Source organism: Hyalella azteca, unplaced genomic scaffold, assembly GCF_000764305.2.
Source record: "Hyalella azteca isolate HAZT.00-mixed unplaced genomic scaffold, Hazt_2.0.2 contig11647, whole genome shotgun sequence".
Classification (NCBI taxonomy): Eukaryota; Metazoa; Arthropoda; class Malacostraca; order Amphipoda; family Hyalellidae; genus Hyalella; species Hyalella azteca.
This window is the reverse complement of record NW_025941636.1, coordinates 235,124-241,074: the sequence shown is the minus strand read 5'-3', so window position 1 is coordinate 241,074 and position 5,951 is coordinate 235,124.

Below are 5,951 nucleotides of genomic sequence, written 5' to 3'. Positions count from 1 at the left end.
ATTCTGAAGGTTGAATGTTTATTCTTACTTTGAAGATTGAGATTCAATTTTTGATGGCTTTTAACGCTGAATTTTGCATCCAACGCTATACTTTTTAATTCATATGCATAAAGCACTGCTGAACGAGTGTCTTCAAACCTCAGCTCATTAATTGGAAATGATTCGCGGGGGAAAATTCTTTTATTTTCCGTTCAACTCATTTCGTACCAACAGAAAAAACAACACTTTTAATCATCGTCGTCAATTGCTATCGAGTCGATGAGGAAAGATTCGTTTCGTCGAATGTTACGTATAAATGCAAAGGTATTTTCCTAACTGATTGTCTACAAAACCAATAGCACATTCTATTGTTAATTACCTTCCATTGAATGTGTATTTTTAATTTCCGTTCATGTTGTCCATATAACCTCTCATACATAATTAATTAACTTAATTGTCATTCATAATTGAAGCAAATACAGCACCAAAACAAACGCTTCGTCATAATTCATATGCAAATCGCTCATTCTTCAGAATAACTTCCTGGTACGTGTTGGCTATGAGCTTATTTTACGATGGGCTGCACTGGGCGCATTGAAATATGAGCCTTTGATGCAACAACATTTCACTGGCAAAACAATCGGCGCAATTGGCAGTCAAAGCAATTATCCTGAGTCCGTGCAGCTTACGTCAAACTTTGAACAACCGAAGCAGCGGAGCAGAGAAAAAGTGTAGCCTCCCTCCTGCTCTCTCTCTCTCTCTCTGACGTCACAGAGACCAGCTCCAGTGACGCACTTCATTGAAGTTGCTTCCGCGTGTGCTGCAAATTGTCATTGATGAAAAGTTCTGGTCTTTCATGATAGTATATAATGAGGGAGCTGACGCGAATTAATTGGAATTTTATTGTCTCCCTACATTTATATATGGCATCAATAATCTCACTGAATTTGATCAATGCTTGATGACATTTTAGGATGTGTTTTTTTTTATTCTATTAATATTACAATTACAAGGTGATCCACAAAAACTTCCTGCGCTGAAAGCTCAATAAGAAAAGAACTAGTAGAGATAACATTACAATATCAACTTTATTGCAAAAGACATTACCTGAATTTTTTGTATAATTTAGTTTATAAGATGATATCGAACTAATGTCAATGCATTCAGTTAGTCGATTTTTGAAATTCCGTTCAACTCGCTGAAGTATATTGACGGGTATGTGGGCAATGGCTTGGCGTATGCTCTTCAAATTATATATGGGTCCTTGTACAGTTATTGTAAACAATTTATAATTTATTTAAAATAACTTGCCCTAAATGTGTTCACTCACGTAACAATCGATTTTCGATCGGGAACTCGACCTGAAGAACGAATACGGAACCGATTACGGAATGCTCGTTGAGTAGCGATATGCCTCGACAGTAAACGCACGTTGCTCACTTGTCCACTGCATAGTGGCAACTGACTAGGCGAGACACAAAAATTCATGATATTACTTTTCATATCAAATACTCTATGCCCTTTTCCTACAACGTCTGCCTCCTTAGCGCGAAATACAAAACAGGAATTTCCGTGAATCACACTGCATATGAATGCTATATTTGTTGAGAACTTTTCTTTAAAATTCGGTCACTTAGTTGCAGGTGCTAAATAAAATTTGTATCATAGGGAGCTACATCTCAGTTTCATGAAGTCTCTTAGTGCATTTTACCACTGATCTTTTGAATTATGAAATAAAGAACGCATTGCCCGAACAAAGCAACGAACAACTTCCAACTATCCAGGTGGGAAGATACAGTTTTCTGCCAATTCAGCGATATATCGTGCTGATTGAGAAATTGAATTACCACAGCAACACGAGGCATAATAATGTTGCTGGGAGCTATGCTGAGTCTGGTTGGAAGACGACATTTGGCTGGGAGGCTCCACTTGGCTGGAAGGCGACGCTTGGCTGGAAGGCGACACTTGACTGGAAGGTTGCACCTGGCTGGAAGGCGACGCTTGGCTGGAAGACGACACTTGGCTGGCAGGCTCCACTTGGCTGGAAGGCTGCACTTAGCTATAAAGCGACACTTGACTGGAAGGTTGCACTTGGCTTGAAGGAAACACTTGGCTGGCAGGCGACACTTGGCTGGAAAGCAACACATGGCCGGAAGGTGAAACATGACTGGAAAGGAATAAATTGCTGCAAAGCTGGAAAGCAACACATGGCTAATGCTACACTTGTTGTAGGTCTACTCACTTGTTTTTTTGGGGGGAAGGAATGAAAGAGGCAAACTTCAGATGTTTGCTCCACATTCCATTCATTTGTTGAAAGTTATATAACTGCTCTCCTATGAGCATTTGAAATGAAGAAAGAAAATAACCGTAATTACTGGTGGCCAATACATTAATATTAACAATGATGATCACTATCTGAGAAGCCTGCAAAATAATATAATTTTGCTTATTGCTTTGTTGAATTTATTGATCGAAAGATTGAAAACTGGAAGCATATTGGCTTGAATTTTAAGGCATTTGCAATCATTCATGGGGCTCAGTCCAGATGTCCACCTCAGGTCAGCTCATCTGCCATTCTCGACATCGCAGCATAAGTAATGATATATTTTAGAATCAAATGTATTATATATTTTAATTATATGACTATATAGATATTATTCTAATTTATTATTATAAAATTGTGACTGTAGCCAGATAAGGCAACAGACGCAATTATGGTACGTTATAGTGCGTCATTATAGCGTGTACCATCCAACTTCGCTGTGGATGATACGTTATAGTGCGTCATTATAGCGTGTACCATCCAACTTCGCTGTGGATGATACGTTATAGTGCGTCATTATAGCGTGTACCATCCACTTCGCTGTGTATGGTACGTTATAGTGCGTCATTATAGCGTGTACCAACCACTTCGCTGTGGATGATACGTTATAGTGTGTCGGAAGGAATTTTTCGTCACTGTACCATGTGGATCGGCAATTTATTGCTGCATTTTTGGTCATGCATGCATTGTTTTTATTTGTAAGGTTTTTATGACCTTTTCTTAACTTTAGAGTCTTTAAATTAGGATTAATTTTCGATATTTGTGTACATGCTTTTTTTCATTTGGATTAATTTTAATTCACTTTAATTTCAGGAGCCTCAAATCGTAGCTTGATCACAGTCCTGCTCCTAATGTTGGTTTTCATCTTAATTTCCGTCTAGTTTCAGCCTTACAGAAACAGTTCAAATCACAGTTTAGAAATGCTTCAGTGCATAATTTCTCTAATGATCTACATAAATGTTACTTATTCACCTTATTCACTTTGGCTCAAGACTGATAAATGCAGGGATTAAGATGACTTTGCTTTCTTGCTTGAACGGGGCTGACCAGCCAGGGGCCATACTGTCAAAACTCGCTAAGTGAACGTAAGTACTTACGCTCTATTTACTTGTCTATGATAAGTGGATTTTGCTTGAAAGGCCGTCTATGATTGGCTGATGAACTTGCGATCTCTTAATTTTTTTGAAAGTATAGGCCCAGCAAGATTCCAGTAACGCGTGAGTATCAAACCCAAGGCACATGAAAAATAAATAATACTAAAAATAGTCGAAAGTACTAAAATCACTCGATTGCCTAAATTGAAAAGTTTCTGAAATAATGGCCAAATACAATGTAGAATAAATAAATTTTTATATGTATATTTATAATTTCACTTATCCGGACTATGATTACTTGTACCCAATGACCTTGTAAATTGTAAAAAGTATTTGACCTGACTGTGCCTTACTCTAAACTAACGAGGTTGGCGTTTCTTAGAATGTCCAGTAATGTAGTTCATTTATTATGCGTCTGGTTTTTAAGGACAAACTATTTACAGAGTACATAACATAACATTGCACGAATTTGTCCGGATTTCTAACCCCTGTTCGGTATGTTACCAATCCTGTCCGGCTAATGACCTCAAGTCGATTTCTTAAGTGTTTAAGTGAGTTCGATTGCACCACACTGAAAAATTCCTGGAATTTCGTTGTTCATCATCAGAAGCGCCTGGCAAACACCGGAGTACATACGCGTCAGTCGATCCATTACTGCCGATTAGTTAACTCTGTTGTCGCTTCCATCAAGCTTGATTGAATATTTTACGAAGTTTAAATATAAAATGTTGAAATCAAATTCTTTATTGATGGTTGAAGCCGTTGTGAACATTCATGAATTATTACATCTGCTGCGTCTAAGTGAATATTGCAGAAGCTCATCATCAAATTTTAGTCCTATGTTTGAGCAGGTCGAGTCAGAAGCGTTCCTTACTAGCAACGGTTAGCGATGACCGCACGTACGACGTGCATGCTTCGATATAATGTTCACTGTTCCATGCACGATGCATTGTAAATACATGTACTATATTAACGGGGTGTTTTACATCGAAAGGCAAAATTACAACCAGTATATTGTTAGAAAATAATAGATAAATAAAATCAAATAGACTCGCACGTTCCATAGGAAACATCGACAAATATCTATAGGAACATGCAATACATTCAAGGTAAAAAATTATCATGAGAATTACTAGATGTGTCATGCCTCGCATAACCAATAAAATGCAGCAATGACCTAACTTCGGCACACTGAACATAAAAAGAAGTGGCACTTTCCTCTGATAAACAAAGACCGTAACAACATTTCCAGTATACTCTACTATGAAAATCACTAAAAGTTTTGAGTAACAGCTCGGGAGACATTTTTCGCCCCCTTTATTTGTGATATTATCTCATTTGCTACAATGAGTCAGAAAATACGAGCCTTAGCGCGAGATTTTGGTCTCTTTTAAGACGGTGGGCACATTTTCAATTATTACGGTACAATTATTACAATTACAATTATTACAATTATTACAATTATTACGCTAGACAGTTCCACTCAGAAAATTAATGGGTCATGATGACATATTTTCTTCACGTAGCACTGATACGCCTTTTTGCAGGACCTAACTTGGACAAAATAAAATTCGTTATTTGTACGAAGTTTTTCATTTCTCTCATAGTTCATGTGTTGTAGACGACAAACAGCCATGTGAAGCAAATGCAGCGCTCGATTGCCGCGTCGTGAAGAGCAACATCACCCTATTTGCTTTCAGCTTAACCTCGTTATAGCGACGAAATTTTAATATTTCTCTCAAAATATGTGATATATTTATATAGAAATTTTGTATTGCGGTGTTATAAATGCATGACCATGCATAAATGCTCAGTATTTCTTGTAATTTATTTACTTTAACTTTACTTTAACAATTTAAATATAGTTATTTCAGTTTTCATTTGAAGTTTGACCATTGATTGTGCTAAAGCTCTTGGAAAATACTCGAACCTGTCCACAAATACGAATAGTTCAACCTAAATTTTCATGTATGAGACGAAATATTTTTCTTTAAATGAAAGATCGCAATCTCTATTTATTCAAAATATTTAAATTACAGTATATTCATTATTTGTTAAAAAACTTACTTCTATATAATAGTCGCACACGAGAAGCGCTTCCACAATTTTGTTCCTGAGCTCAAGGTTTACGAACACTCATGAGTGATAATTAAATCCATTTGAACGTTTATGCAAGAGAATAATATGCACTGCTAGTTAATAACTGCATTAGTTATATTCTGGGAGGCGAAATTTCTTCGTTCCACATGGGCCATCAGTTGCATTTTCGTAGCAATTGATGCACTCAGTACAAGAATTATATATACCTCAGAATGTATCAACTTATTCATCTATCGAACCCCACAACGCATCGTGGAGCTAACGGTCCACGTTCAAGTAATGAGGCTATTAAAGAAAATACTCCGAAGACTAACGTGATTGAAACTAAAAAAAAGTAACTACGGAAAACGACCTGCTCGAAAATAACTCCAGAAATCGGCATGCTTTCCATTAATTCCTAAACCTAGCTTGTTTAACAAGAATTGACGCGGCTTCAAACTAAACTCGTATAGACG